The sequence below is a fragment of the Crinia signifera genome, chromosome 1 (assembly GCF_055691185.1).
Source record: "Crinia signifera chromosome 1, ASM5569118v1, whole genome shotgun sequence".
Lineage (NCBI taxonomy): Eukaryota > Metazoa > Chordata > Amphibia > Anura > Myobatrachidae > Crinia > Crinia signifera.
Genome location: NC_139217.1, coordinates 381,024,715 through 381,035,098, shown reverse-complemented (window position 1 = coordinate 381,035,098; position 10,384 = coordinate 381,024,715).

The window sequence follows — 10,384 nt, the reverse complement described above, 5'->3', positions numbered from 1 at the left end:
TTTTGGTCAAAAATCGTATGCGATCGCATCGGATGCCATACGATGCCATACGATGGCATACGATGCGATGCGATGGCATACGTTTTTAATCTTAAATGCATCCAAATGCATTAAAATTAGTATGAAACATGTTAATTGGCCCCCAAATGTAATTTTTCACTGTGTACCACCCCCAATATCAACGCCAACCCGAAGCGTGGTGAGCGCAGCGAGCCTGCGAGGGGCGGCGGTACGCGTCCTACGACATTTCATACCCCCACTATCCACGTCGGCGTGGAGTTGAGAATAGAAAGTGTGGCGAGCGCAGCGAGCCACCGAGCCCGAAGCGTGGCGAGCGCACGCGTATAGCTGTAAAGCCCGCGAGGGGACGCGTATAGCTGTGAAGCCCGCGAGGGGACGCGTATAGCTGTGAAGCCCGCGAGGGGACGCGTATAGCTGTGAAGCCCGCGAGGGGACGCGTATAGCTGTGAAGGTATCCGCGTCCCCTCGCGGGGCTCGCTGCGCTCGCCACGCTTCGGCCTCGGTGGCTCGCTGCGCTCGCCACACTTTCTATTCTCAACTCCACGCCGACGTGGATAGTGGGGGTATGAAAAGGTCGTAGGACGCGTACCGCTGCCCCTCACGTACCGCCGCCCCTCGCGGGCTCGCTGCGCTCACCACGCTTCGGGTTGACGTTGGTAGTGGGGGTGGTACACTATGAAAAATGGCATTTGGGGGCATTTCACAAGTTTACTACACATTTCAATGCATTTTGATGCATTTCAGTGCAAAATCGGGTGCGATCGCATCGCATGCGATGCGATTTTTTAGCATACGATCAAGGTCGTGGGAGCCGTGATACTCCACAAGTACCGACATAAGACACCCTGGAAGAGTCTTAGGTCTGCGAGCGCTTGCAAAATCATTCAATGGTTGGCGATCAACAAATGATTTTGTCCCCTTGTGCATGCTTGGGAATGGATTATATGCAAAACATCTATTCGCATGCATACGGGGATATTCAGAGTGCGAAGGGGGGGGCGGTAGTGCTGGCAGTATTTAACCACACGCAAAGCTGCGAAATTAGCAGCTTTGCGTGTACGCCAGAATAAGGTCCATTATCACTACTGTTAAGTTCCTTGTTGTGTTCTACTTTTTCAATCTACAATCTACATGCATAGTGCTCCCCCTGCTGGCCAAAGTGCCACAACAAACAATGGCTCACTGTTTTACGCTGAATCCAAAAGTTAGTAAAAATACTAATAAATACACATCATAAAAATATATATATTTTTTTTCAATATGTGTTTTATTGAAAAATTTGCACATTAAACACAATGCGTTTAATACAAACTGAAACGTTTTCAGGCATCACAGTAAGGATTGCAGTAATTCGGTGGTACCAATCGTTGGTGTGAAAGTTTCATCTTAAACTACAACCATATGATTACAACAGATCCAATGATATCAGTAACCTTAAAGTTTTACGTAACTAAAAAGAAAAAAGAAATTGAGAGCTTAGCCGAAGAAAGAGGGACAGTCAACACATGCTACATGTATGTTTCCATCCAGCGGTCGGCTTGTCGGCAGGATGTGTCCAAGGTAGCATACATTGTCCGTTAGCTACATTCAGAATGATCATGTGCTAAAATGCAACAAAATTAGAGCTTATGTCTAGCAGGTTTTTTCGGTACTTGTGTATTTTGGCGGCGCCCCCGATGTCCGTCGTACGACGAACAGATGCGAACAGATGCGACGCGATGCGTCAGATGCGACGCGATTTTGACCCCCTATACGACCAAAAATCGTATAAGCACCCTAAAGGGTGCTTTTGAGCACCCAAATGGGTGCTTACAATGTTAAATGCACCCCCACGCCACCCCCCCACTATAAACGTGAACCCGAAGCGTGGCGAGCGCAGCGAGCCCGCGCGGGGCGGCGGTACGCGTCCTACGACCTTTTCATACCCCCACTATCCACGTCGGCGTGGAGTTGAGAATAGAATAGTGTGGCGAGCGCACCGAGCCCGAAGCGTGGCGAGCGCAGCGAGCCTCGCGAGGGGACGCGGATACCTTCACAGGTAAACGTGTCCCTTCGCGGGCTTCACAGGTATCCGCGACCCCTCGCGGGGCTCGCTGCGCTCGCCACGCTTTGGGCTCGGTGGATCGCTGCGCTCGCCACACTATTCTATTCTCAACTCCACGCCGACGTGGATAGTGGGGGTATGAAAAGGTCGTAGGACGCGTACCGCTGCCCCTCGCGGGCTCGCTGCGCTCGCCACGCTTCGGGTTCACGTTTATAGTGGGGGGGTGGCGTGGGGGTGCATTTAACATTGTAAGCACCCATTTGGGTGCTTAACATTGTATAAGCACCCATTAGGGTGCTTATACAATGTTTAATCGCATCGCATCATATGGCATTGTATGCCATGTACAATGGCATACAATTTCAAAATTGTATGGCATCGTGCACTATCGTACGATATCGCGTCGCATCGCATACCATCGTATGCGTTATGGTATGCGATGCGATGGGCGCCGCCAAAATACACAAGTACCGTTTTTTCTATTTTCATTTTAAACTAGTAACACTAATCATCTACTACTACTATAACCTATTGCCTACCCGCGTCCTAATAAAAATATTTTAATTAGGATGTTCAGTCCATCAACCTGGGCCAGTTGCGTACATATAAGGAAAAAAAATCACACATTTTCTTTTTTTTTTTTTTTTTTTTAAATATATTTATTGGATTTTGAATTTTTTTTCGTAGTAAAACAGTGAAAAACATACAAGTAATATAGCAATCAAATAAGGCATAACGTGAAAGTTACAGAATATCTCAAGCCTCACTGGGGTTTGTAAACAGAGTATGCATTCGGCACTTAGGTGCGCACATTTTCTTTAATACATTTTCTTCACTGAAATAACCTGAAAGTGATTAAACAAATTGGTATCCAGTATTGTTTGGTCTATATTTAATAAAATCATACTTAGCATTCGATTTTTTTATTTTACAGAATATTTAATATAATTATATAAAACAAATGAAAATGGCATGAAAAAAAAAGATAGGACATTCAACCTAATATTTTGTTGCACAATCTTAAAAGATTTAAAATGGCAACTCCTGCAAAACAGCGATTTGGTATCTGGCTGATCGGTCTACAGTCAAAAGTTAAACCAAGGTGGAATTATCCTTCACCAGAAGGAATAAGACTTCCCTTTACAAATGCCAGTATGCTTGTTCTCAACACAGTAAAAAATTAAGCAAGTGACGTTTATCAAGTCTCACATTTTGGGGGTTTATTCTGATTCAATCAGAAAGGCAAAATCACTCTCTAATGGACAAAAAAACCATATGCAATGCAGGTGGGGCTGATGTAACATGTGCAGAGAGTTAGATTTTGGTGGGGGGTGTACTTCAAACTGATATCTATATTGCAGAAACAATAAAACACCCAAATCTAAAGCAGCCCATACACGCTGCGATGCGGGCTGTGCGTTCTGTGCTTTGAGGTGCACGCTCCCGTGGCACCTCATCGCACAGTATAAAAAGTATGTGCTTGCACATACTTTTTGTACTTTGTTTTAATCACATTGTATCGCATTGCATGCACAACGCATGCACAGGCAATGCAATGCAATCCGTGCTTGTTAAGCACGGAACGCACACCCGTATCGGGGTGTGTATGGGCAGATTAACTCTCACTGCATATGTTACATCTGGTCCACCTGCCGTGCATATGTTTTTGTCCATTAGAGAGTGATTGTGCCTTTGCGAGTGAATCAGATTAACCCCCATTGTGAGATTCATTTAAACTGTTATGCACTATGATATAGATAGATAGATTAGTGCATTTTCACTGTGTTGAGAACAACCATACTGGCAATCAGAGGCGTAACTATAGCACCGCAGCCCCCGCGGCCGCGGGGGGGGGGCGCTGTGCATGTGTGGGCGGCAGGGGGCTGTGGTGCTATAGTTAGCCCCCTCCCGTCCGCCGCCCATCTGCCGCCCACCAATCCGCAGCCTTACCTGTCTTGCTGGTCCCGTCCCGGCTCCCTTGCTGGCTTCATTCTTCTGCTAGTGAGACGGACCACAATAAAATGTCCGCCCCATATAGCAGACTGTTCTCTGAAACTGTCTGCTGTATGGGGGCGGACATTTTGTGTTGGTCCGTCTCACTAGCAGAAGAATGAAGCCAGCAAGGGAGCCGGGACGGGACCAGCAAGACAGGTAAGGCTGCGGGGGGGGGGCGCCCAATTTATAGTTACGCCACTGCTGGCAATTGTCCCATTGGGGCATTGTGGTTAGTTGTGGGGGAGCACTGTGTATGCAGACAGCATTTACACATTGCTGGGAGAGCCTGGGGATAGACCAGCATCTCCAGGAGTGCTGAGCTTGTCCCCAAAGTGGTGATAATGGGGGCATACCACAAGGTCACACCCCATAAACCATATGTCTCTACTACCTATGTTAGTTACCTCAAATTGATGTAGAAATCACAGATCTAAACTTCAAGGGATTGGAATGTGGAACTTTGAAATGGCAAATATTTGCAGCAAAGGAGTACAAAAATGTCGCTGTTATATCTACAGTAAAAGCCGCTGTTGATAAACATGATGGGGGAAATTTACTAAGCTAAATTCGTAAAAAAATTATTGTATTTTCATAGTAAAATACAATTTTTTTGGCATATTCATATTTTTGGCATTTACTATGCCAAAAATAAGATTATTCATATTCGTATTGATGGGACATTCCTATTTGTATTTACAAATACGAATGAATACACCATCAACTGAATACGACAGGAATCACAATTCAATAGAATGGTGATTCCTAATTTGCTCATTTTCAATACAGTCCGAAATTAGCGGGATACGCCCTCTATTTGCTGGCCAAATACGCCAGGAAAATACACTTCATTTTCCTGGCGTATTTGGCTTCAGCCTGCACGGATCAGTCAGATCCGTGCAGGCTTCAGTGTGAAAAAAATACAGCCCCCCATGGCCGTAACCAGCACCAGGCTGAAAGAGCCGGGGCTCGTATTAGAAAATCATGAAACCGGGCAAATAGGGCTTCTCAGATTTTTTTTTAAACCAGCCCCAACCTCCACGGCCAGGCTGGTCCCAAATACGGGGGACAAAATGACTAGGGGCCCCCCCGTATTTTAAGAACCAGCCCCAGGCCCAACCAGCCAGCAGAGTAATGACACAGTCAGGGGGAGACTTTTTTTATACAAGTCCCCCCAGCCAAAGCATTCATCCCTACCAAACAGTCAGCTTAGCCAGGGATCCTGGGGAAGTGGGGACCCCCCCAATAAAGCTACCCCCTCCAGGACTTACCTGGAGGGGGTAGCTTTATTCTATTTTTTACACTTCAATCAGCTCGATGCCCACCACCCAGGGGCATCAAGGACAGCACCAGGCTGAAGCCTGGTGCTGTCCTTGATGCCCCTGGGTGGTGGGCATCGAGCTGATTGAAGTGTAAAAAATAGAATACAAACTATTGTCTTATACTGTGGAACTATGAGTCCCAGCAAGCCTCCCCCGCATGCTGGGACTTGGATAACCACAAGTCCCAGCATGCGGGGCATTAAAGGGCCGCTGGCACTTGTAGTTCCACAGTAAAATAAATGAAAAATGAAAGTTTAATACATACATTACCCATACATACTGATACTTACCTTTCTTGAGCCCGTAGGTAGGTCCCTGGGTCTGGGGTCCAGATTCCAGGGTCCAGGGGACCTGTGGAAGGAAAACCTACTCACCAAGGTCCTTCGGCGAAGATCACGTCCTCATCTGTCCGCCGTAGTCCAGGTCTTCAGAAAATAAAAAAACGCGTATGGTCTGGCCGGTACATTTTGGCCCTGGAGCCTGGGGCTGGTTTAAAAAAAAAAATCAGCAAATCCATATTTGCCCGGTTTAATGATTTTTTAATACCAGCCCCGGCTCCTTCATCCTGGTGCTGGTTACGGCCGTGGGGGGAGACCCCACAACATTTTTTTTCATTTATTTTTCGATTTTCTTTTTACACATTGCAGCCGCTAATATGAATGGATATGCCATCAGGGATTACAAAGCAGTCGTATTTGACTGCTTTGTAAATTACCCTCCGGAACACCAATTTGCATACGGCTGTTTCAGCCGTATGCATTCGTATTCATTCGTATTAAGAATTCAAATACGAAGTATCGTAATTGTATTCTTAGTAAATTTCCCCCTATGGGCGAGATGTACTAAGCCTTGAAAAGTGATAAAATGGAGAGTAATAAACCACCAACTAATCAGCTCCTACTTGTCATTTTGAAAACAGTCTGTGACATGGCAGATAGGAGCTGATTGGCTGGTGGTTTATCACTCTCCACTTTTCAAGCTTATTACATCTGGCCTGTGGCATAACTATAGTGAGGCAGACCCCGCGGTGGCTTGGGGGAGCCAGTGCCGTCAGGGTCTGAGGGGAGCTCTGACAACAAAAGTGCTTGCATTCTTGGCTCCTCCACTAGTGCCGTCACTGCTGCTTGCTTTCCCTGGTTTAAAGCCACCAGCGCTGCTCCCTCCCACCCTTCCTGGCCTCTGAGGATAGCGTCTGCTATAGCAATCACCCACCTCCGCCTGTACAGGACCGGCCCATTATGGAAAGTACGCATCTGCGTACCATACAGCTCTACACCAAGGGCCCCATCTCCCCAGACAGACCATACGCGGGGAAGCACAGCACTTAGGTACTCGGGGTAGGGGGGGGGGGGGCAGATGACCCCCATCACACATCACTCACCCTGCTCTTCTGGCAGCGTGCTGGAAGCTACATACTAGGCTAGAGGAGCATGTGCTGCTTATCTTGTTGCTGCTTGTTTGATGGTGTGAGTGGTCAAAGTAGACTGGAGCATCATTTCCCTATAAGTCATTTTAAATACACTGCAATGGTTCATAATTCCTATGTTGCTTGCAAATTGCATTGAAAATAATTAGTTTATCAGGCCAAAAAGGGGATTTTTGTAAGAACTTACCGTTCTAATCCCTTTCTCTGAATCCATTCTGGTGACACAGCTCATCCATGTGATGTAGGAGGGTCCGCAGGAGTCAGGCATCTATGCTAAATGTTAGGATTCTGTGTTGAGACTCTAGGAATGTCCCTGAACCAATGCCCTGACTCCGTTGCCCCTGACCGCTGTTGACAGTTGCGTGCAATACTAGGCTTCACCTATAATAGCCGCGTTCGAAGCAGCTGGTTACGCCGGCTCCGACCCTGATGCCACCAGGTCTTATGGGTGACAACGCAACCACCAAGGCAGGAAGACAGCAAGTCTAAACACTGACTAAAACCCTGAAATGGAATGGGGTATCCCCAGAGGAGCAACAATGCTCAGGAGATGTCACACAAATAATAGCAGACTGCACCGGTAGTAATAATAACACAATACACAGTGTGGGCGCAACAATGCACAAATTATGGTATATAAATAAATGACAATAGCAACAATGCACAAATGATGGGATATAAGTAAATAATAACTAAACCCCCAATCCGCTGCACTGGTGTGAACAACCGCAGGGGGCTGCACCACCCAAGCAGTGCGGGACAATACACACTATGCAGATGGAAATGCAGGTATACAGGGAGTTAGTAAGACTGCAGGGAGAACAGTAAAGCTTTGAGAAAGGCAGGCTCCTCCCATCTGCATCCCAGCATTTCTCAGTTCAACTTCCAGAGCACACTAGGATACATTACTCAGTACAACACCTAAACATATTAATATGCCCAATCACATAATAACAACCATATAACATGACAACACATGAAATGGTAACTTACTGAGCGTAATTGCTGTGTCACCAGGATGGATTCAGAGAAAGGGATTCAAACGGTAAGTTCTTACAAAAATCCCCTTTTCTCTTTCATCCATCCTGGTGACACAGATCAACCATGGGGCGTTCAAGAGACGGTCCTTTGGTAGGGTACGCTCAGGCCCACAGTTCTCATCACTGCTCACCCAAATGAAGCATCCTCCGACGCGAAGTCATGGAACCTGTAGAATTTGGTGAAAGTATGAACAGAGGATCAAATGGCATCCCTGCATACTTGTTCCGCAATTGCCCCATCACGCACAGCCCAAGAGGAAGCAACAGACCTGGTGGTACGAGCATTAATTCTGGAGGGCACTGGTCTGCCAACTTTAGTGTATGCAAATTCTATGACTGACCTTAACCATCTAGCAATGGTCTGCTTAGAAGCTGGCCACCCTCTCTTATGTACGTCATACAGTACCAGTAACAAGTCAGTTTTACGAAACTCCTTCACTCTGTCCACATAAACACGCAGCGCGTGAACATCATCCAATTTCTTCAGTTTGTCCCTATTAAGACCCTCCTCTTGAGGACACAACACCGGGAGCAAAATCTCCTGGTTTAAATGAAAAGTGGATACCACTTTTGCCAAAAATTTTGGAACTGTTCTCAAAACAGCCCTATCTTCATGAAATACCAAAAACGGACACTTGCAAGACAAGGCCCCCAATTCAGTCACACGTCTAGCCGAAGCAATAGCAACGTAAGTTTCCAGGTCAGAAATTTAAGTTCAGTCGACCTTAATGGTTCAAAAGGTGGTTTCTGCAGTACTGCCAACACCAGTGACAGGTCGCAAGGCGCGACAGGTTGTCTATAGGGAGGTTTAAGATGAGTAACCCCCTGGAGAAACATCTGCACCTCCAGCAACAAAGCCACTTTCTTTTGAAAGAAAACAGACAGGGCTGACAACTGCACCTTCAAGGATTGCAGGCCGAAACCAGTGTAAAATACATTCTGCAGGAATTCTAGAAGTCTAGAAACCTTATATCTGGAGGTGTGAACTTTTTGTCTCTCACACCACCAAATGTACGTCTTCCAAACTCTATAATAATTTGCAGCTGAAACTGGTAATCATAGTATAACTGCCTCCGAGAAACCTTTCTTCCACAAGATGGAGGTTTCAAGAGCCAAGCTGTCAATTTGAGCCGAGTTAGGTCCTGATGGAGAAAAGGACTTTGCTTGAGAAGGACTGGTCGAAGTGGAAGACGCCATGACGCTGTAGACAAGCTCAGTATGTTGGAATACCAAGACCTCTTTGGCCAATCCGGAGCTATCATTATGATCTTTGCCCCTTGTGTCCTCACTCTCTTGAGAACCTGAGCCAGCATGGGAAACGGTGGGAAGACATAAGCGATGCTAAAGCACCACAGAACCGTCATATCATCCACTGCCCACGCCATCGGATCCCTATTTCTCGAACAGAACTTGAGTACCTGATGATTGTGTCTGGATGCCATAAAGTCCACCTCTTGGAGCCCCCAAAGACACAATTTCCTGGAACACCTCCAGATGTCACTCCCATTCTCCTTCCAGCAAGTCTGCCCTGCTGAGAAAATCTGCTTCCACATTCCGAATCCCCGGAATGAACACAGCCGATAGAGCCAGAACATTTGCTTCTGCCCACCAGAAAATCCTAGAGACTTCCTGCATCGCCATCCTGCTGCAAGTGCCCCCTTGGTGGTTCAAATAAGCCACCGCCGTGGTATTTTTCGACTGAATTTGAATGGAATCCTTCAGAAACTCCTCCGCCTTCATAAGCGTCTTGCAGACTGCCCGCAGCTCCAGTATATTGTTTGGCAATGAAGACTCCACGCTGGACCATAGACCCTGCAATCTCAGGTTCAGGGTTACTGCCCCCCAGCCCCTGAGGCTGGCATCGGTTGTGATAACCACCCAGTCCCATGAAGGGAGCATCCCATCCGTCCACCACAGTAACGAGTCCCGAGTCTCCTGAGCCAGAAGAACTGTCTCTTGCTTCATGGACTTCGGATTCCCTGACCAACTGGAAAGTATGTTCCATTGAAAGGGTCTTGAGTGGAACCTTGCATACTGAAAGGTCGCAACCATCTTGCCCAATAGTTTTAAACACTGCCATACTGAAGGACCTGGCGACTGCAGAATGGCCAATACTAACAGATTAATGTCCCTGGCCTTCGCCTCTGGAAGAATAACCCGATGAAGGTTTGTATCCAGAATTACTCTAAAAAACTGTAGCCTCTGAGTGGGACACAGCTGGGACTTTGGCAGATTTAATATCCACCCATGGCTCTGCAAGAAATGAGTTGCGGCTGCTAGATATTCCTGCAACTTCTCTGCTGACTCAAGACATCGTCCAAGTATGGGATAATTACAATTCCCTGGAGTCTGAGAGCTGCCGCCATGACTGCCATTATCTTTGTGAACACCCTTGGAGCTGTTGCCAGCCTGAAGGGGAGAGCCTGAAATTGCAGATGGAGGTCGTCTATCGTGAAACGCCGCAAAGACTAATGTTCTTTGCAAATAGGCACATGCAAATAGACGTTTTGAATGTCCACGGATGCAAGGAATTCTCCCG